Source organism: Manacus vitellinus, unplaced genomic scaffold (genome assembly GCF_001715985.3).
Source record: "Manacus vitellinus isolate BGI_N305 unplaced genomic scaffold, ASM171598v3 scaffold_43_pilon, whole genome shotgun sequence".
Taxonomy (NCBI): Eukaryota; Metazoa; Chordata; class Aves; order Passeriformes; family Pipridae; genus Manacus; species Manacus vitellinus.
In genome coordinates, this window is record NW_021940560.1 from 6,727,661 (window position 1) to 6,750,894 (window position 23,234).

Here is a 23,234-nt window from a genome sequence, read left to right on the forward strand (position 1 = left end):
TAGGATTTTTAATCTGGGGGCTCCAAAGAGGGGAGATACAATCTTGGGAGGCTGCAATTCCTCACAAACAGGAATCAGGATCCTATATATTTGACAAGACTAAAAAATTCTTTATATTTATATATATATACCCATGTATATACACACTCATTTCTGTAATATAACAAACGGAAAACAATAAATCAAAACAACCATAGGAAGTTTTAGACCTGTCACAGACTGCAGCAGTCAATACCAAAATAGATTTTTATAAATATATATAAAAATATCTTTTGGTACTGAGACTGCTGCAGCCTGGAACAGATCTAAATCTTTCTATTCTTGCCATTCCCCTCTTCTGCCACCTCTGTGCTCCATCTTTAAAGCCTCCACTCTTGGTGCCCACACACAACAGTGGCACACTGACACTCAACACATCTTGGCTGTCATCCTTGACCTTTTCAAAAAGGATCAATCCTTGATCTTTTATGAAAAAAAAAAAAAGTACATTTTTTTCTTTTAGCTGAAGATGGCAGCTCTGGGAATACCAGGTACTTTTCTTGTGCATGGGGAGTTCAGTGTAACTGCTGGCTGTGCCTGTCCTCTGCACCACAGTTCCTCCCTCCCTCAGCACACGTGCTCCCCATTCCTGTGTCCCATCCCAAGCCATGGCTTCAGGGATGCAGATGGCAGCTCTTTTGATCGAGATCCGGTCCCACATGTTGCCCCATCCACACACCCAATTATCTCCCCAAGTCTGTAACAGCTCCAAGGAAATACACACAAAAGGCACAGTTCTGGGAGGCCCTTGATATTCTCAGAGAGGTTTCACCTCTTCTCTTTCAGCTGGTCTGCAACAGGAGCATTATTTGTCATGGAAAAGCTTCCTTTAGCAGGATTTTAGGAAAGAAAATTACTCTTATTGTTTTAATCATGCAATGAACACCTATGTGCACAAGCCACTCATTGCAGGGCCTGTGCTCTGCAAAGAGAAGAGTTTCTAATTTCTGGACACGTCACACAGGTGACATTAATATCAGAATAATCTGTTCAGCAGTCCCCTCACACGACACCAGGCAAACGTGTGTGTGTGCGTGTTCTGCCTGTTATAATCAGATTTGTACTCACACACCCCACAGCACCCAGGAGCATCTTTTTAATCACTAAGATCAGCAACAAGATGCAGCTAAACCCAAACAGGAAATAAAGTACTACCCAGAGAAATACGACTGAGCAATGAACTACTGTTATACCCTGTACTGCCCCTTAGAAAAATTTTGTTTATTCTTCTAAAACTCACACATTATAAAGAGTTGGGCTTTTATGAGCTTCTGTAACTCCTGTCCTGGAGACTCATCCTACAGGAGAGAAGAGATTGGTCTGGGTTTACTTTCTCATTAGCAAACCTTTTTCCCCTCCTCCACAAATGTATTGGTCTGCTCTGGCTGATGGATTATAAATGGGAATAGCTCTTGTTACCAGAAATGTTCCCACATCAGAAATGTACTCTGTAAATGTCCATCTGACGCTGTGGGCTCAGCTCTGGGAATGCCTTTATACAAAGATAATGCCAAAAGCAACTGTGTGCAAATGAACATAGAAATAACATGTGTGAAACAGGACAACCATTTGAACTGAATATTGTAATAATAATGCTTTGATGTATCTCTTACATTATTATTTCATTTTATAATATTATTATATTATTTTAATTATTAGTATGCTTAAGAGCAAAAAAACCTTATATCCTGGAAACAGGAGCTGGAGCACTCAGGGCTGGTTTACAGTTGCATAAGCAACCCTGACTTAGTGGATCTTCAACTCAAAACACACATAAATTGTCTCTGCTATCAAACACACACAGTTACCTTTGCTGAAATACCATCTAACAGAACAGGCATGGTAAGCTCAGCAATAGGTAAGCAAATAAAAAGTTTCGATTCAATTTAAATTTGAAAGCAATAGCACATATCAAACATGCAAGACAGATACTCAAGAGATAAGCAAAAAGCTGTCTAGAGAGCAATCAGATGCTTGCTAAGGGAGGAAGGATTCTAGGCTTGAGAAAAAAACAAAAAAAAGTGAAGATATGCAACACCACGTCTTCAAAACCATTTTCCTGAAAAACAATCCCCTCTGATAGTTGTACTGAAAGCTGCAGCAGGAATAAGTGATCATGGAAATGCTTCTTACCTTTCTTTCTTTTCTTTTTAACTCATAACAAACTTCCACCACTCATTAAGTGGCAAAAGTGCACCATCAGTAGTCTCCAAACCAGTATCTGACTCAGAGTAGAGGAGATTGGACTGTCCTAAAGGAAATTCTCTTTAGAACTTGAAAAGGAGTATTGACACAGGGACAGAAATCCAACCTGATAAAAAGCCTGCTCTGTGAGCCAGGGTATATTGGGAAGCAGGTGCTACTGGCTCTGCAATATCCAATCTCTTCAGGCACAAGTAACTCACAGCAAGATTTATGGGCTTGTACATTTTCAGGACAGAAAGGGCAGGACACAAACTCCTGGAGGAGGACACTCACAGCTCACAAACTGAAATGTTCTAACTAACAACAGCCTATCCTTTCAGAAGAGGGAAAAAGAGATGACAAAGAAAATCAGTTCTTTGAAGATTCATAGAGAACAAGCTGAAAAGCCTCTGGACCAACCATAAGACATTTAAGAAAAAGTTTAAGACATAAAGAGCTTAAAAAATACTAGAATGGGATACTTTAACTATTTCTCACAATTCCAAAATGAAGTTTATCTATAAACCTAAAGGAAATAGAGCAGCTTTTCTCAGTGATGTGAGAAAGAAAGACACCTAAACAGTGTCTGTCTTATAACAATGTACTACATGAAGTCACCTGTTGACTACACCAAGTTCCATCCACTCGACTGATCAAGACTGGTCTTATCTGAACTGCTCCTAAGTCTTAAACATTTGATTGAAGAGAAATATATTTATCTCTCCCCTTAAAGAAATTATGTAATTCCAGATTGGTCATGAATGCTTATTCTGTGTTTAGTTCATATCCACATAAAAATCTCTCAATTCCAAGAAGGCAGAAATGCTCCAGCACTGCAATTTCATTCCTTTGAGCCATAAACTCAGTTTAGACAGTATATAGTGATGAAGCAAAAATAAACAGCTTTCTCTGGTGCTTTTATTTTTGTTCTAAGAAATTAAATATATCCTCACTCTTACCAGTGTAAATGAAACAATTTCACTGCTGCCTAGAAACTAGTCACCATTCAGCCATGGTTACTATAAAGTGTTGTCCAGGTCTAAATACAGTAGACTTGAAGCTAAAGCCTGGAACTTAAACAATCCCAAAACACTGACTGTGCAAAGTAGCCTTAAAGACTAAATGCAAATACATTCTGGACCAAATGAACAAGTGTCTGCCTGATGGGTCCATTTGTAGGGCTGGCGGAATATGATTAACTTACTGTTAATTAAAAAGTCTGGACTAACAGTACAAAAGCAAGCTGAAAAATATACTTCTAGGATTCACAGAATTCCAGATTAAGGATCTCTTTACAAGTACTCATTATAGCAATCTACTAGAAAAATATCAAATGTACCTCTGGGTATAAGTAAACTTTTGGTGTTACCTGGAGTACAGAAATTCTAAATAATTAAAGAGGTGCAAAACATTCACATGACCAGACTTTGGGAAGGAAAAACAACCAACCAAACACTTGGCATCTCTCAAAGTTCATAAAAGCTATTGCTAAGAATGTGGAAGGGATGTTTTTGGGACCAGGTAAAGAAGCCAGAAGATACATTCTGTCCAGTTCTTCACCTCTTGAACAAGGCAACTCTAATCTCTTATTTTCTTCAAGGAGTGAAGAAGACTTAAGAGAAAGCACATTCTAGTAGGAAATGATCCTACAGTACTGAGGTAGCCATTCACTTCTTTATTATGGTCCTTACAGTCATGGTCAGTGAAGCAAAAAAACCTCAAACCACCAAACCTTTTCCTTTTCCTCTAGAAAGCACAGTAGAACACATTTTAAAAGGCCATATTTCTAATTTTCTGAGCACTAGATAATTGTGCTACACAAGAAAGGGAAAAGAAATACCATCAGGAGAAGCTCTGGCCTATCTCCATGGTCTGGAACAAGAACCACCCAGATTACACTCAACCACTGCCTGATTTTTGAGATCTACAGAAACCATTGCTGCTTAATAAATGAAACAAGGCTTTGCTTCTGCAGTCCAAGCAAAGAACTGAGGAGTGTCTCTTGCTAAATCAGGGAGTGAATATATCACAAAGCAAGACTAAAGATCAGTCACTCTGGTTCGTCAGATGTTTTATCACTGTAATTTCTGTCCTTCACCCCCAGCTGTTCCTATTACTGAGCATTCTCATTCACTCTTAAACTCACCTCTAAAAACTGAGCATATGACCCTTTCAAGACTTTCACATTTTCTCCACAGTCCAACCTACTTCATTATTAACAAAAATAAAAGGAAATGAAGATACGTAAATTTAGTCTCAAGACCATAAATTCATGCAAACCTAAAGAACACAGCATGTCTGGTTCTGCATTCATATCTTGATATTAACTTTTTCCTAAACTGCAGTTTAAATTCAGACTGTTCTAGACATTGTTTTATACAGAGTCATCTAAATGCCAAGCATTAGATAAGCAGACAATTAAACTACTGACAGGTTGGAGTTTAAGGTCATCCCCAGTGCCTGAAAGCAGAATGTGCAATATCCTCTCACCCACACAAGGATCATTGTGCTTTGGTTTTTAATGAAAAAGCAACTGTCTGAACACAAAATAACACCCCTGACAAATTTTCTCTGGGCTCCTCCACAGGTGATCCAGTGAGGGGACTGACACAGTGGGCCAGGCACATGCAGGTCCCACCTGCTGAACAGAAAACCTTTGCATGAGAACCAACACTCAGAACAAAGTTGTGTTGTCTACCTGGATATATTTTTCCATTTTTCTCCAAATAATTGTTTTCCCCATAAGCCAAACTTTATGGTCTCCACAAGGGTTGGGATATGCAAATATTGATTCTTTAGAATGTCCTGATTTTGAAGCCATGCTGTCCAACACCCAGGAGCAATTCACATGGAGCTGTCACACCTGGCAGGGGATGGGAATTTTTGGTACAGACACTATCAAGCAACCAAAAAAGCCAAGGTTTTGTCTATTCCAGCGAAAAGTCACAACGACCAGTAGTTCTGAGAACACAAAAATGAGAATAGAGAACTGTAAGAAACTGTTTATACGAAGCCAGAGTTATTTTCTGCAAAGAGACAGCTGAAGTACAGGTTCCCAAATAATATAAAGTCTACCTCCAAAATAACAAAAACCCAAACAATAATATTTAACTCATGTTTGCAAAATTCTGTGTTTTGGTAGCACAACAAACTGTGTTATCATTCCAAAAATTCTAAACTAGAGCATGGGAACAGCTCTTCAGTGGTAGGTGCCCAAAAGCAAGAAAAGAGAAGAGAAGGGGGCTTTGGGTAGAATCACAATGAGCAATTCAGTTCTAATCCCACATTTTTCCCTTCCTTCAGTTGTTCCTTGTCCTTCCCCACAACTTAACATTTACTATGTCACTAGTTAGCAGTTGCCAGGATTAAACACCCTTCAGATCACTATAAACCCAAAGTAGCCAGTTCTTGAAAATAACAATATTACCCCAGTCATCTGGAAAGCCTGGAATTTGCAGGCACAAAGAAACCCCCTCAGAAATCACAAACCTTCTCATTAATTAATTTCAACACTCAAGTACCTCAGAGGCAAAAGACTAAGGAGCACATTAGTTTAGACCAGGGGAGATGTAAGAGTCTGAACAAATCTGTATGTTCCTAGAGTGAAGTTTGGCTCCAGCTTGTTGATGTACCAGAGGTCTTTATTACTCTCTAGAACCCATAATATGAAAATCAACAGGTCAAATAAGACAAGAGTAGCAAATTTTCTCACAGCAGGTTATGTTTTACCTTCCACCCACACAGAAAGGAATGAGAGGAGCCCTAGGGTTGAGTCAAACAAAAGGCAGCACAACCCAGGAGGATCTGAACCACACAGGTCAGAGGGGTAGGAAAAGGGTTGGAGCTTTTCCCCTGCTTCAGGACAACAGAGAGGGTTTGGAAAGCAGGGTATTTTTAATGTTGTTTTTCAATGAATTTTTCTCTCTTGGAAAAATAAAATCCAGCTTACCAGTTTTACTCCTCTGTTTTGTTCTAAAAGTAAATCTTCTGAGATAAACATGTCCCAGCTAAAGCAAGTGAGCGCTGCAGTTGAGACTTCTGGGAGCTGTGGCACCAGCAGCTTCAAGGACTTTGTTACCTCCTGCCCCAAATTTGTCTCAGGTCAACTTCATAAGCACAAAGGAAGATCTTTTTAAATCCCAAAGTGTTTAAGGTTAAACAAGATCTGACTTTTCATGTAAAGTCAACAGGGGGAAGGAGAAAGGAGGGAGGAGAGACAGAGAGGGGTCCCAAAGAACACCAGGAGTCAACATGTGATTTTGGTTTAGTTTCTTGCATATCTGCACAGCCAAGCATCTCCAGTCAGATAATGCAATGGCATCAGCAAACCCTAAAGGGACTTTAAGCAAAATCAGCATCATATTTAATCATCTATGACTAGTTAGAAAAAAAAAAAGATAATAATTTTCAATTAATGTTACATAAAAGGAAATCATTATTTTTTAAACAGCCAGGGCTGGGACCTGGAGTCGTCACCGGAGATGCAGCCTGCAATAATCCAGATTGGATAGTGGGCTTTGCTAGACAAACAAAAGCTTTTTCATAGATGCAACACTAATTTTCAGAATGTTGCCAGGGCAACAGCAGACTGTAACAAGAATTTCTGAATAATGAGCAGGTGGCAATATACAAAGATCTTCGACTCCTGACTGAATTATTTATATGTAATCCTGAATGGTGAGATTTAGGAAAGCAATAGCCTTATTCCACCACCACAAATGGAAATACTACTTACCTAGTCTAGAATATTTATTAGAGTTCTAAACATGCACTGCTTTTTATTGTTTTAACATGAGATGTAAAGCAAGATCACTGGTCTGAACACAAAGGCTCACACCTCTACCTAAAGAGGCATAAAGTTATTTTGCATAAAATACTGTTACACAATCTAATAAAATAGTTTTTCTAAGCCAAAGCTAAATCTAATTTTCTATCCAGGATTCTCCTTGTACGGATTCAATAGCAATTCCAGAAGGACAGGAACAAATCCTGGTAATTACAAAGTAAGGATCAGACTAACTGAGAAGAACTGAACATGCTTTACCCATCACGTACATCCACAGCAGGGATTTTGCCAGATATAAAATGCTAGGGGAGGATATTTTATATGGACAGTCAAGAGATAGTCTATTATTGCATTTCAAGAGCAATGGCAGCAACATGTGGCAAGATTTTTGTTAATTTAAAATTTTTAACTCTGAGAAGTCAATATACTAACTAACATAAATTCCATCACCTGGCTTTCCAAACAAGTCTCTGATCAGCTGATCAGCAATGGTTTGAGTATCTGGACAAGGCCAGCTGGAACATTCTTCTTTTTGACAGAAAATAACTATTTTACCTTATTCTAGGACTGAACTGTTTCTCCCTGTGAGTTCCCTGAGACACTGTAAGATATGAAAAAAACCTGCCCCACCTTTGGGGCTTTTTGTCACAGATCTCTGTTTCAAATACCAACAAGTAAGATTTGTAGTTATTTTAAGCAAAGTTCCCAGTTTTTAAAGATTAACATGGTCTATGTATTGAGATATAAATTCACATGCCACCAGACAATTGTGCATTAATATTTGTAAGTACAAACTACAGAGCTGTTTTACAAACAGCTGACATTACCAATATAAGTTCCCAAAACACAGTGAAAGATGGATAATCTCATTTTTTGATATCATTTTGATAACTACTCTTTAATTCTCCATGAAGCCCCGCACTAGAAGAAAGACATCAAGGGGCTGGAGCGTGTCCAGAGAAGGGAAGGGTCTGGAGCACAAGTCCTGTGAGGAGCAGCTGAGGGGGCTCAGCCTGGAGAAGAGGAGGCTCAGCCTGGAGAAGAGGAGGCTCAGGGGGGACCTTTTCACTCTCTACAACTCCCTGACAGGAGGGTGTAGAAAGGTGGAAGTCCGGGCTCTGCTCCCAAGTGACAAGCAACAGGACAAGAGGAAATGGCCTCACAGTGCACCACGGGAGATTTAGGAAAACTTTTCTTCATGGAAAGGGTTGTGAAACCCTGGCACAGCTGCCCAGGAAACCTGGTGGAGCCACCATCCGTGGAGGGATTTAAAAGACATGCAGATGTGGCACCTGGGGACCTGGGTTAGTGGTGGCCTCGGCGGTGCTGGAGGAATGGTTGGACTCCATGATCTCAGAGGTCTTTTCCAATCCAAAAAATTCCATGATTCTGTTTTTTACTACATGCAATTGTTTCATGGATCTGATTTGAGGACAAGCCCTGGAATAAGTTACACGTTAAATTGTCTTGTCAGGACGTGTGACAGCTGGACAGATGTGAACACCCCCAGACAGCCAGACAGAACTGGGTTTAAACTGAAGTTCACCCAGGGAAATCTCACAACAGAAATTTGACATCTGGCCAAGTTTTACCATCGAAGTCTTCCATGTCAGCGAAGCTTCCTGAATCAGGTTATAGCTAAAGCAGTTTTCTGTGGAATCCATAATTGTTCAGTGGAACAGTCTAACTCACAGAGGATTAAAGTATCCAGTTCTTACAGCTGGTCTTCCTGCATTGTTTATAAATGAGCTTCTGTCCTCTGCAGCAGCTTCAGTCTAAACAGGTTTAACACCCAGTGCTGAGCAGTTCCCTGCATTGCAGCTGAATCCTGCAAATTCCTTTGTTCCTCCCTCTGGTCAGAGGGAGGTAAGAAGACAATCTACCTCACTCCCAGGATGGCTTCATGGAACAGCTGTTTAACCACGATCCTATAGCTCAGAACTGGAGATCCTGGCAACAAGGCAAACCAGAGCAAAAGGAGCATCCTTTTGAACACTTCTGAAAGCATGTGATCACCAGCAGAACAGCAGCTTCACTGCCTGGAACAAGGCACAAGGGACACTGGGAGCTGATTCCTCCTTTCCCCAACTAAAAAAACCTCACAGCATCACTTTGGTGCTCACACCCTGTAAAGATACTTCACCTTCTTAAGCAGCAGAGGGGTCAGTCAAGGAAGCAATGCCAACATTTACACCAAGTACCAACCTTTTGTGAGGGTATAATCACTGAAAAAAGAGGCTCTGCTTTTAAGAAACTTACCCAAATCAAATGCTGTCTCTCTCTTTGGAGGGGAGGGGAAAAGGAAAACTACACTTAATGAAGAATTTAATTAAAGAAAAAGTATAAACACAGGACAAATACTGCCACCAGGAAGCTTATATTCTGAAGCATCTCTGTAACTCAGTGTTCAGATGAGAAAGTAGTGTAGTGCCTTAGAACTTACTGAATTTATTTGAAAAGTTTCTGGAAAACTACTTTATGGACAAGTATAAAGGCATGAGGGAAATTAAAAATAAGCACCATTGTTTTCTTAAAAAATACCTCAAAGATTGCAAAGCCATTGCAAATTTGACAGGAGGAAAAAAACCCACCTTCAAAATACACCTACCAAATGCTCCATTCCCCAGCTGAGCACACCCAGCTCTGGGGGCACAAAGGTTTTGAGAGCTTAAAAGAACAGGAAAGAAAAACCTTTCTGAAAATCAGATTTTTCACATTTGAAGGGTGTTCATTTACAACCTGTATTAAGTTTTGCCCAACATATCCTGGAAGTGTGAGCAGAGCAGACAGCCAGTGCTGCAGTCATTCCCTGTGGTACCAAATGGGGGATAAGGAAAGAGGATGGTTTGAAGAGACAGCAAGTTTTAACTCTCTTCTACCACTGAACAAGTGGATCCTTAGGAGTATTATTCATGTAGTCAGAATATTCAAGCAAAGGCTTATTAATAATTAATGAACTATCCATTAATAAGTATTAGAATCCTGCACTTCTCTGAGCAGAAGGCTTTACTTTACAGGCAATTCAGGACAGGGACTTTGACATAGTCTTAGGCCACAACAATCCAGGGATTGAAGATAATCAGGCTGTCCTTGATGTATCACTTCCTTATACAGACATACAATATAGTTATATTAATATATATTAAAATAAGTTGCTGAATGTTAAGTAGGATTTAACAATGTTATGTGCTTAAGGAATCTTCTCTAAAATAACCACGGAACTTCCCTCACCAAGACACAGGGAGAAGAGGCTGGAAAGGAATGAAAGCCCTCTAAAAGGAATAACCACAAATTCAGCTGGAAGAATAAATGCAGAGGAAGGGGGGGAAAATCCCAACCAAACAACAACTGACAAACAAACAAAGCTGAAAATAAACCCCACCCCAAAATACACTGATCAACCACAAGGTAAGCCTTGGAAATCAGAAACAAAAGTTACCACTCCGAGTTAGAATGTGCTAAGAAAAGGTTCATTATCCATAGAAACAGAAAAAGTACACAGGAAAACCACTATAGTACATCTGAAAATGAATCTGAAAGAGTGCATTCAAAGGAAAAATAAGAATCACAAAGTAAGTGCTGAAGACACCATACCCACTAACTGCAGAAAATTAGAAATCTCTCATCAGATCAGAAACCCCAAAGTAGAGATTTTTTTTTCCAACAGTACAAAATGCATGATGGATCATTTGAAGTTAGAATGAAAAGCACAGAACTAAATATATGGAAAAAAATAACTGTATGCCTGACTTTTGAAGGAATTTTAAAGGAAAGGATGAATCTAAGGCACCAAAGTCAATGGAAAATGACAGAAAAACATGTGTAGCAGAGATTGTGCCAAACTGCTCTACTTAACAAAGTAATAGTTCCTAGAAAAAAATAAATGGAGTAGGCCTCATCTATTTGAATTATAGGTAGCATTACAAAGGAAATGGATAAAGTAGATGGAGATTAACAAAATGAAGATTAACAAACTTTAAATTTTAAAGATGTAACTACCATTCCATTTATTCTCAGAAAAGCTACAGAAGTATAAATGCCATTCTAATAAAGCCCTGGTGAGACCTTATATGGAAGATGGCATTTGCACTAGTACAAACTTGCATGGAAAACATCATTTCTTGTGGCTGTAGCAGATAACAGATGGGTAGAAGAGCTACTTAATCTAGAGGAAAATGTTGCCACAAAACCATGTGTCTCTAAGTTTTCCACAGTCAGCCAGGCTGAAGGCCAGTAGATATCACAGAACCAGATTTTACAACTGCTGTTCAGCAGGAAAGAAGATAGCTGGCAATTTAATTAACATTAAGATGGAGCATGACACAGTTATAAAAGCATGATTTCCTGTAACAAGAGGGGACTGAACTAAATGACCCACAGAGTCTCTCCTTTCAGTCTTCAGGTACATCCGTGCAGTGCACAGTGCATTCAGCTGCATCCTTGTCCACAAGCATTCCATTATTTTACTGATAATTACTGCTATTTAGTACCAAGGTACCTGGATGGCCCAGAGTCAGTGGTAACCAACTGAAAATCTTTTTGTTCAATCAGCCTGTTACAAAGCCTTCTCAGCATCAGCAAGAATTTTGTCTTAGAATCAAAAGAAACTGGAGCAAGTCCACTTACCTGTACTTTATTTCCAAAAATTTCAAAGAATAATTTAAAACCGATTTTATGTCCTCCTACATTTTATATGGGAGTCTGTCTTATCAGACATATGTGAGAATCCATCTTCCTTATGGAAGTCATGCCTACACTTCACCTATATGTAATCCACAGGCACTCTGAGTCCAAAAGTCTTAGAATCACTGCTATTAGAACATGTAACTGCAGCATATGTAGACATGAATAAAATATGGATCCAGAGAACAACTCCTGGTGCTGCAAACACCAGAGTCCCAAGGTTAATAAGTTAAGAGCAGCATTACAGCTGAAAGCCTGGTAACGTCACACACGGGGACTTTCTGCCTTGTCCTATCAGGAGCCACTCAGTTCATCAGATACAGACACCCAGCCAGGGCAGGAACCATCTGCAGGACACTCTGCTGCCTTTCTGGAGCAGGGAGACAAAAAATAACTAAGAACCCATCAGATCCACTCTGATCTCAGTCAACATTGTCACCACTGACCTCAAACACGGCTGAATTCACACATAGTCTCACCAGAGCTGAAAAATCTTGTCAAAGTCTCCCATTCCCAATCATTCCATGTGTTAAAAATGGACTAAACTGTTTCCTGCTTAAAATTAGCCTATTTTTCATTGCATACTGAAAAACAGGATTAAAAATTAACATGAAACAAACAAACAGATAAACAAAAAACAAAACTCAAAGAATACCTACACATTTACATTTCTTGATCTTTATGGAACACAGAAATTTTAAGCCTTCACACTGCTATGACCAAGGAAGACACACAAATCCTGTTTTAACACTGGCCAGATAAAAAGCTGATTGTGTTCTGAGCTGGGACAGCTTCCACTACTGTTTGGATATGCAAGTCTTAATAAGGACTCCTGCTCTTTGTGCTTTTCCAATCAAACTTTGCAGTGTCAGTAAGCACAAAGTTGAGGAGCAGCTATGGGATGTCATCACACCAATGATGGACAGCCAACTGCTGGAATACCAGACACTGCAATAACTGCATTAGCCCAGTAACATCATTTATTCTTTTCATACCACTGTCCTAAGAATTCAGTCTAATGGTACCATTTGGAGCTCAGACATCTTCCTCAAAACACAGTATTGCTTATTACCCTGGATGAAGGCTCTTCTATCATTACTAGATAAGCTCAGTGTGGACTCAGTTGCTTTTCCCAGCAGCAAGGATGCCCACATAAATACAGGTGTTCCTCTCCAGAAACCAATATTCAAAGTCAGAGGGAAACAAAACACTACCACACAAAGTATTAGGATGAAAATCATAACATTCTTATAAATTAACACAACGGTTTGTGTGGAAGATTCATATCCTACTTGTTAGAGCACAAGTCTAGGCAGAAGGCAGTAGCATTCCTATGGCAGCTTCCATAAAGTAACTGAATGGCTTTCTAGTCCTGGACATACCACAAGGATGACACCTCAACCAACACTGGCACTAGTTTGTGGTACAACTACAAGCCCTGGAAAGAGTAGTTTATTTTTCCATGATAATAATGCAATGTGCAACCAAACACACCTCGAATGCATCTGAGAGATTATTTCCATGAAAATACACTAAAGATCACTTTGATGTGCTTAAAACTTAAAAAGAAGAAACCACAACATCCAAACTAGGAGACTAATAATTTGTAATCTTCATTTTGAGTAAAAATCCAGGACTTGTTACAGTCAATTCTACCAGTAAAACTACTGTGAGCAGATACACAGTACCCAGTTGTCACTAACACAAGAAAATCTATTGGTTTCCCTTGGCTTTCCCTTGGAAAGCCATCAGGCAAAAGTTTTTGTTCAGGTATAGTCTGACTTCCCCAGTGGACAAAGATAAGGATCCATCAACTCAAAAAGGCAAGCCAGGTCTTATTTTGAGTCACAGTACTGACCTTGTGTGTAGCTTTGCTAATCAATGGAGCTACTTCTGAGGGAAGACAAAAACTGGCGAGGGTTTGGTTCTTGCTCAAAGTTATGGAATGGATTATAAAAGAAAGGGAGAAAAAGAATCTAATCCTTGCAGCAAATTTTATTCTTTCAACAGCTACAGAGCACGTTGAACCTGAAATGTAGCTCTTCATCCAAAAGATTGAGAGATTAACAATGCTTTAAAGGAAAAAGGCTTTTTTCTGTACCTGCTGTTGAAATGTTCCAAATCCCGCTGTGATAACATGGACAAGAATTCCCCACAAACTGATTTACTCATTTTGCTACTGCAGCATTTGGGTGCAAAACCTGAGTTTTTGATCAAAGCCTAAGTTATAAGGGCCAGCAATTTTCCAATGCCTCTCAGAACTCCTACAGTATCTCCACAAGAACATCCAGAATTCTTCTGAGCTCGCTTAGAACATGAAAACAGATGGAAATCTGCTCATGGATCCAGCCTTGGTCAATGGTGCAACTGCTTCCGAATACTCACCACCAGCAGGAGGCTTTTGTGCCCAGAGCTTTGCCATGGGGAAGCACTGTGAGCACACTCCCCAATCTGCTGTTGGCAGGAACACTCCAACTGGTTTGAACTTCACTCCCCAGCTGCACAACCAACAGCCTCTTCCAGATTCAGCTGTGCTAAAGAAGTCACTGATCTCACTGGAAGTGAGATCTCCTCCATCTACCAGTTAAAACTGCTCCTCCAAGTCTCCCAATACATGTTTCAATTTGACAGACTAAGAGACCTACATCTTACACGGCTAAAAGTTGGGAAATTCGTCCCAGTAACAGCTCATTTATCAGAGGAGAGGAGGTGACAGAGGGCATGAACAAAAAGCCAAGGCTGTGACACCACGATGGCCTCTTTCACAAGGGCAGGTATTTGCCAGGAGTGCATCTGTTTATGTCCTGCTTCAGAGTAATGTAAACTAAAATGCTTTAGTTGGACACCTACAGAGAGCTGTCACACCTCAGCCCTTGTACCGAAAAACACAAAACTCAGCACCAGACCTTTGCTAAACCAAATCCAACAACACCTTCTGCATTTACACCTTTTAGAGGTTATTTTTTGACCCAGTAAGGAAAGTTATCCAAAACTATGCTTTCAAAATGAAGGAACAACTATGCTATGCTGTTTAGCCATAGTTTTAATGATATTTGGGACACTTGCCCTGACAAGCTTCAGCCTTCAGACCATTTATCCACTACGGGACAAAGAGTTTTCACACATTGCAGCACAAACTGGATAACAAACCCGGGGAGGGGGTAGAGGAGAGAGATGAGCGTTAAACAAAGGACAGAATTCCATTTCACACACAAATTTGAGTTACAGATTAAAGAATAAAAAGAATTGATGTTGGGAAGGAGAGAAATAACGGCAACTTAGCAGCAGATGAAAAAAGAGCAATGAACAATGTAGCATGTTTAAGGAGAAATCAGTGGCTGCTAAGAAATAATGGCCCTATGAGATAATGGCCCATTCCCTTCCAGAGATCCAAGATAAAGAGTAGAAAAGAAACCCTGGAATAAGCATTCCCCAGCCATCCCACTTTGCTGCAGTAGTCTGGATAGGAACACACAATAATCAAATTTAATATTCTTGGAAATTTAATTCTATATATTGGAGAAGAGAGCATATCATAAAATGACACGTTGACAGGATTCTCATAATACATACACTGAACTGCAGGAGACTCATTTATGCACAAGAGTAGCAGTGCAGGCTGTTCTGTAATTAAGGCTGCTGCACTTCCATAAATCTGGTTTCAGACATTCTTTCCTCAAAAAGTTACGAAATCAAAATGAGATTATAGGCAGGCCGAAAGTGACGTTTTCCCAACAACAGTCAATCATAATCTGTTGCTGACTTATGATCTCCTAGAAATAGAGCTTCCCAACACCACCTTCAAAAATCTCTTAACATTGTCACAGCACATCAGTCCATCACCTCAAAGAAAAGTCAACGAAGAAACAGAAAGAAACACATAAAACCTACTTTAATGGGCTTGCAAAGATGCTTCCCATCATCCAGAGTGAGCACCACATTAAGGCATTCCCAGAGATCCTTCTTGCCTAAAGAATACGATGTGAATGACCTTATTATCCAGGTCTTGCCCCGCCAAACGACTCATCTTTCCATCACTAAAAGGCGCAGTTTGGAATGCAGCCGTCAACAAAAGCCCCTGGGCCACTCCTATCTGGCCATTAGCAGGTGGGATGAACCCGGGAAAGCTCCCAACACTTCTGCAGTCCTTGAGCCCAGCGGTGCCAGGATTACAGGATACTCTCCCACTCCTATGGAAAGCTCCTCAGCTGTCACACCCCTGAATTACAGCACTTTTTATTCACCGGCTGCTTCTTAACTCTGCTCGTACCTGTGAAAGAAGAACTCGAGTGTGCCGAAAAATTTCAGAACTAATACACTTCAGCTAATCAGGACACCCAAAGCTGTTGCTATTTTTATGCAGATGGTAAAAGTTAGAGCACTGAGTTGTTCAGCTCACCAAAACTGAGCCGTGCTGTCAATATACATTAAAATACGTTTATAAGAATGCACTGCATGCTACATTGCAGCCAAGTCAAAGTTTATACTGATCCCATTACCTGACAACTCACTCGTTGGGAACACGGTGTCAGAAGGCCCATTTTCCCCAGAGTCCCCGGAAATGCAACTGTATCAACTACTTTTAAAAGCCTGGAATACAACAGCACCTTGAAACTTTAAACATAGAATTGTATTTAAAAAAATACGGCGCTACACCTCTTAAAGTCAAATTAACTCTGAGGAGAAGTAAATGTGGGAAAATGGTGATACAAAGACATGGACTTGAATTAAAAGAGGCTGCTGCAGCAAAGTGATAGCACCTTTCAACTGAAAGAACCCAAAACTGTGGAATTTGTGTGTTATACTCAGAGCTGTGCCTAAAGCACCTGACCTAGGAACGGTGTGAAGCAGTTTCACAGACAGACTTTAAGCAAGAAATATAAAATAAGTAAGACTGCGATGTAAGGCAAATATATTGAAACTTGACAAGAAATGAAAACCAAAAACTTAACATAAGCTAAAAGAAGAAAAAAAGACATAGACAGAATTACGCTTAAGAGGAGAAAGAGCAAAGTAGTAGTAGCAGTCTCCTCAAATTTTCCTTTATTCCTCTTAACAGAGACACAAAATTTAAAATATAAACAGAGGAGCACTGCAACAGATTAGAGTGACTGACCCTTCCCAAATCTTTAACAAATATTTTCTGGAAAACTGCTACCAAACCTAACCCAGTACACTGCACACCCCTCAGTAATACTGGTATTTAGTCAATCCTAAGTGGTAGTTGATCTTGATAGCAAAATACAGCCTGTAAAATAAAAAATGACTGAGCAATGCAGTCACAAGTACTACATTTTTCACCTTCCAAGATTTAAAGACATGAGTGTTGACATTATCTTTACCACTGGGACTTCTCTAAATTGAGGAGTACAATCTATAAATTCCTAGAAAAAACTCAACCACTTGACATCACACTACTTGCTGTGGAACAAATGCTTAATTTTAAGTGCATGCCAATGTTATAATTTCTAACAAGCCAACGGAAGACTGCCAAAAAAAAATCATGTTTCCATTGCCATTTGTTTCTCCTGAATAGCAAATTGTTTGAATATTTTGAAAAATAACTTCAGAACTTCACTGTTGCTTTCACTTCGACAGTAAATACATACTCCTAATCTAACATTCACAAGACATGTTGCCCTGTAAGATTGCTCCTTAATGTTCAGGCAAAAAAAGCAAGGTCTCAAAGACATTACTCCTTGTAGAAGACAAGGCATGAAAAAGCAACGCCGTTAAAATCTGCAGGTTAATATCTCAATGTAAAAAGGCCAATGTAAGACACTGCAAGGGAAAAAAACCTGACACATTCCCTGATCTGCAATGGGGCACACAAGCTCTCTCCAGCTTCAGGTTAACGAGAAAGAGGCACCAAAATTAAGAATTAAGACTATTAACAAACCCACCCCAAAAAACCAAACACTGTGGTAGGTTAGACCATCTGGCCATGCCCCCTAAGCAAAGTGTGCACCACTCTTTTGAGGATTTTTTTTTTCCATCACCTTCCTAATCCAGCTTTCTACAGACATCACACAAATCCACCAACATGTAGGTTGTGTGCAAATCTCTTAAGGTGAATAATCTGAATAATTCTTAGGCTCCATGCAAGAAACAGCGATGCCTCGCTCCTTTTTCTGTCTCAGCCCGTCTTCCTCATAAAGCGAAACCATCCAGTGCTGAAAACTCATTTTAAAAACGTTATTAAGAGATGGCAAAAACCCAGCCTGTGACGTAGTTTGCTCCCGAGTCCACTCACACTTTGGATTATAACATGGTAGATACATCCACACGCAGCATTGCCCAACATGCAGCAGAAATTAAAAAAAAAATAATAAATAAATAAAATAATAAATAAATTAATTAATATCGAATAATGCACCGCGATACCAGCGCTCTGTGCGCTCCCGGCCGATACACTTAGTGAGTAGACCGGCCATGTGCGCTCGCTGTGATGACGCTAACACAACAGCCTGTTTCTTACCATACCGCGTGCTTCCTCCTCTCAGCTCGCTTGCCCCGCTCTGCGCACTGCGCCGCGGCCCCCCCGCCCTCGCTCCCTCCTCAGCGCACGCGACCCCCGCGCGGCAGCGCCTTCTCCGGGCGGGACCCGCGGCTCCTCACCGGGGCGGAGCGCTCGTTCCCCGGCCCTTCCTGCTCCCTCCCGGCCGCGGCGCCACGGCGGGCGGCTTCCTTCTGCTCACACACGCGGGTGGCGCGATCGCAGCGCCGCGCGCCGCCCGGGTTGCTCCTGCTGCTGCCGCTGCTGCGCGGCGGGAGAGGACCGCCCCCGGCGCGCCGCCGCCAATGCCGACGTTGGACGCCGATGATGGGCAAGCGGCGGCGGACAATGAGCTGCGCTCCGCCTCCCCGGCTGCCGCGGAGATTGGTGCGCTCCGCGCTGAACGCGATGGAGAGCCGCCCGGAGCCTCAATGACCACTGGAAGTGGCTCTGTTCGCCTTTGACGGACAGTCACGAAAACCAATGAGGAGCGCGCACCGGCACCGCAAGGCCCAGCCCGCCTGCGCGCCGCTGGATGCGCGGCCGGAGCGGGGGCGATCCCGACACGGCTGTGCGGCGTGTGGGTTCCTTTGCTGCGTTTCTGCGTCCTCCCGGGCCCGGGCCGATCCCCTTTCGCCCGCGTCCTTCCCCTCCCGCGGGTGTGCTGTGCGTTCTGGCAGCAGCGCCCTGCCCCGCCAAGGTGCCCCGCCAGCCCTCCCGCACCGCAGGCGGGGCAGGCTGGGAGCTGTAGTCGGGTCTTGCCCTCTCCCCTTCTCGCCCTGCTGGCGCCTCACCCCGGCTCTCACCACTCTTACCTACGCCGAGAGCCGGCGGGGTGAGCCCCGTCCAGCCCGGCCCTCAGCGCCATCCCCGCTCCCCCTTCCCGCCACCCGCTCCCTCAGCCGCCCGCGCTCCTTCAATCCGGCGGGACAGCGGCCGGGGCGAGGCAACGCCGGGCGGGAGCACGATTTTTAACTCCGCTCGCGGAAGCGGGGCGGTGGGAAGGGAGAAGGGATGGGGAGGGCAGAAAAAAATAAGGAAAAGCGGTTCCCGGGCCCCAAAACGCTTCCCGTCCGTGACCCCCCGGCCGTGCGTCACTTCCCGGCGGCCGTTCGAGCGCGGAGCCCGCGAGGTGAGGGGGGACGGGGCGGCTCCGTCGGTGTCGCCAGCCAGGGACGAGCTGCCCGCTGACTCCTGTTCCAGCCCGTGCCTGTGCCAGGAGATCCCTCTGGTTGTGTTCTGGTGCTGCCGGTGCCGGCTCATCGCAGATAGTTCTGCGATTGCAGCTGCGGGGAGTTGCGTAAGTAAAATCAAAAAACTCGCCTCCAGGCAGGTGCTGAGGTGTCTGTTTTCCTCAAGCCCGACACGCCGGCCTGTGGAAAAACTGTTCTGTGCTCTGCCTGATTTGCTTTTTAATGCTGTGTTCTATTGGCTCGGGTAGATGTTGAGTTCTTTATTATCCCTCTGGTGGCTCCTCAGGACAAGAAAGACAAGGAGCTGCTGGAGAGGGTCCAGCAGAGGCCACGAAGATGATGAGGGGTCTGGAGCATCTCTCTTATGAGGAGAGAGTGCGGGAGCTGGGTCTGTTTAGTCTGCAGAAGAGAAGGCCGAGAGACGATGTCATTAATACGTATAAATATCCCAAACGTGGATGCCAAGAGAACAGTGCCAGACTCTTCAGTGGAGCCCCGTGACAGGATGAGGAGCAATGGCCATAAACTAAAACAAGAAGTTTCACCTCAACATGAGGAAGAACTTCTTGACATTGGCAGAGCATTGGGAGGTTGTGGAGTCTCCCTGTCTGGAGACATTCCAAACCGACCTGGATGTGTTCCTGTGTCACCTGCTCCAGGTGACCCTTCCTTGGCAGGGAGGTTTGACTGAATGATCTCCAAAAGTCCCTTCCAACCCTGACAATTCTATGATTCTGTGAAATCGTTCATTAATCAATCAGCCAAGGTCCCATGATGTTCTTTGAGCCTGGAATTCCCTATTAACTTTTACTGAACACACAGTCACAGAGCAGTTAAGGCCATCAAGTGGAAATTTATGAAGCAAAACCCTTAATGGAAAGACTTTTTTTTTTAAGCATCTGCTGCTGAGCTGCATTAGAAGGCTATACTTAGTGACCTATAAAAGAAAAAAAGCAGTGGGCTTATATTATGTAATCAGCTTGTGTTGACAAACAGCTATTGGAAAACTTAAAATAGTCCTTGAAGTTGTCATCAGTCTTGCACCCAACTTTCCAACACAGAAACATGTCACCTGGGGTAATATTCTCAACAAGCTTGGGTTTCAGTTGCTACCTCCAGAAGGATGATAGTCTATGGTGAAACGCAGTGTAGCAGTAGCAGTGACAGAAAGATTTCCAAGGTTGGGGGTTTTTTTCAAATTTTATTTTATTTTACTAGTATTTGCACTGCCCTTATTCCTCAGTAGTTACTTACTTTTCGAGATCAGTTATGATTCTTTGAACATAATAGAAGTTGGAGCACATTACTTGGAAATATTGCTGAAATTGTTTCTCTCATGTATGAACAGTCTACTTGCTTGAATTTAAAAAAAAACATGTTTCAGGTTTCCTTAAAAGTTCGAGGGACATTCTCAAAAGTTTTCTTGGAGATTACAATTACTGCACAAATATGTCTATAAAACCTAGTCTCTTTTAATGTAGTATTGAAGAATGGTGTGAACTGGAGTGCATCAAATTGTCTATAGGTACATTGTTGTAGAGCCCCTTCAAAAGAACTTCAGCAGACTGGAAAGGTAAGACTCACCTTTACAAAACACACGGTGACTCATCAAATACTTGCATTTATCCTGGTGTTCACAAACCCTCCAGTTCATAATTTTTACTGGTTTTTATGCCCTATGAATGAATCATGCTGTAGGTCCATGAGTCTTCCTCATTCCTGCTTTTAGAAGCTGGGGTCATTTACCACTAGCTAGTGCTGAGATACATAAGCAATTTTAGATAAATAGTTATTGGGTTTATCAATTCAGCTGTTTCATCCTTGATTTCCTTTAAAACACTGGAATAAATACAATACAGTTTGGGGTTTTTTAACTCATGAAACCTGTGCAGTTGAATGAACTCTCTGAGTGAAAAGCTGGGTCTCCACACCAAACCTTTTAGGTCTATTTTGTCTGGAAAAATGCGAGTTCCAGAGCTTGTGATCTAGAGGAATGAGAAGGGCGATAGGATGGATGTTACAACAAATTGGGGACACAGAAACAAATGAAATATTGTAGTTAAAGAATATATGCACTAGTCTTACTCTCTCCTCTGAGATCTTCTGAGACTGCAATGGGTAGAACAACAACAGATACAAACTGGTCTTCTTGCTACACTGACTAGATTTTTTTTTTAAAAGGTTATTTTTATTTTTTAACATTACCACAATGCTGTCTGTAATTGACTGTCTCAAAACAAACCATAAATGACCACCACTGCCAAAGTCATTGTGTATGTTTTTATAATAGTCATTGTTCACTGCATGGAGTTCTCTAATTAATCACCTGGTCTATAATTAGTCACCCAGTAATAAACTAAACAAAATTTTATGCATATCTGGTAGCTGGTGCTTGCTGTGTTGCTGCCTTTCAAGATGGATCTCCAAAGTCAGTTTTAACCTCGTTAATGACTGATAGAGAAACGTTTTTCCTGGTAGTATTGCTGTGTACTGATGACTAATATGTGCCTCCTCTAATTCAGATTTATGCTTCTAAAGCTGCATTGTTCCTGTTCAGTGTCTCAGTGAAAGAATCTTGTCGTGAGCTCGTTCAACAGCAAGTTAATTGTGTTACCGTTTCATTCTCATATTGTCACTCACAACAAGCTATGGAGCAAAGCTGATCAGAAGGTGTATCATTATCTCTGCTTTTATAGAATAGAAAATTATCACAGAAAATGAGTCACAAATTTCCTTTGGAGGTGAATCACAGAACTGAGCGTTGAACAGGTTTGTTGGGTCCGCCAATCCTGCAGTGTTCGTGTTCAAGCTCGGCTCTCCAGAAATGTTTGGTGTTTGTTTTTTCACCACCAGCCTTGAAGTACCTTAATCAACTTTTAAAAGAATTAAATACTCTGTGGAAAATATTGTGATAGAACTATTGAAGGGATTATGGTTGCTTTCCCAACAGTTAGAGCTGAAACATTTCTGTTTGCTCAACTGAGAGCTAAAGTGGGTGTTTACTGGAGCTTTATAAGTTCTGTGAAATGCATCTCTTGGGCAAGCCAGAGGTTTTCCATCTCCTGTTAAAAAAAGTTCAGTGGTAGACATGCATCAGAGAGCCTTGGTGCTGATTACAGTACTTATATCTGCTGCTGAACGTTGCAGAGGCCCAGGGTACAAGAATATTTAAAGAATATGTTTCTTTAAAGATACATGAAAGATTCCACTTGTAAAAATGGGGAGGAAAAATTGCCATAGTCAATAATGCAATTCCAACCAGATGGCACAGAATGCCTGGTTTGCGAAAGAAGTCTGGGTTTCCTTTCTCTATAACTGGTTATTTCATTGCCATTCAGAAGGTGACTCATCAGATAGTCACCATTTGTCTTTGGACAGGTTATGTTCCAGGTCTTCAGTCAGAGCTCTGCATCAGGAGTATGTGCAGCAGCACTGGGCTTGTCTCAGTAGTTTAGCACCTCGAGGGCACTCCTGATAGGAGTGTAGGGAAGAAAGGTCCTGTCTTTCTGCTGATAGTACCAGACTTACGTGAGAACTGGGCTTTCTGTACCTTGATCCTGCTGTTGGAAGCACAACATCAACCTCCCTCCAGCCGTGGAGTTCTTCCTGCTCTGTGAATCGCTTGCACTCGTCTGGTGAGGAACAGCAGGTGCTCAGACCCCTGAGGTCCATGTTTTTGAGAGCAGTGCTGTGACCATGTTTATGCAGAAGTCCTGCAGTGTGTGCATACACACACACACCCCTAGCTGTGATTCCAGGTAGGATTGTTGCTTTCATATGTGAGCAATAACATTCCTAGGGCTTTATATGTGGGACAAAGGATACCTCTTCAAGAATATGCTTCTTAGAAAAG

General features: G+C 41.8%; 2 protein-coding genes across 3 annotated transcripts in view; one reads left to right on the top strand and one right to left on the bottom strand.

Annotated features, from left to right (window-relative positions):
- The window catches only part of R3HDM1 (R3H domain containing 1), a 76,129-nt gene extending 58,168 nt beyond the window's left edge, over positions 1–17,961 (bottom strand). Inside the window, exon 1 of the mRNA XM_018078872.1 lies at positions 17,946–17,961. The gene's annotated coding sequence lies outside the window, so the exon portion shown is untranslated. The remainder of the gene's footprint in view (positions 1–17,945) is intronic.
- Positions 17,962–19,224: 1,263 nt separating this feature from the next.
- Positions 19,225–23,234, top strand: part of ZRANB3 (zinc finger RANBP2-type containing 3) — a 43,211-nt gene continuing 39,201 nt past the window's right edge. For both annotated transcript variants that reach the window (XM_018078931.3, XM_018078930.3), the window contains exon 1: positions 19,225–19,488. The gene's annotated coding sequence lies outside the window, so the exon portion shown is untranslated. The remainder of the gene's footprint in view (positions 19,489–23,234) is intronic.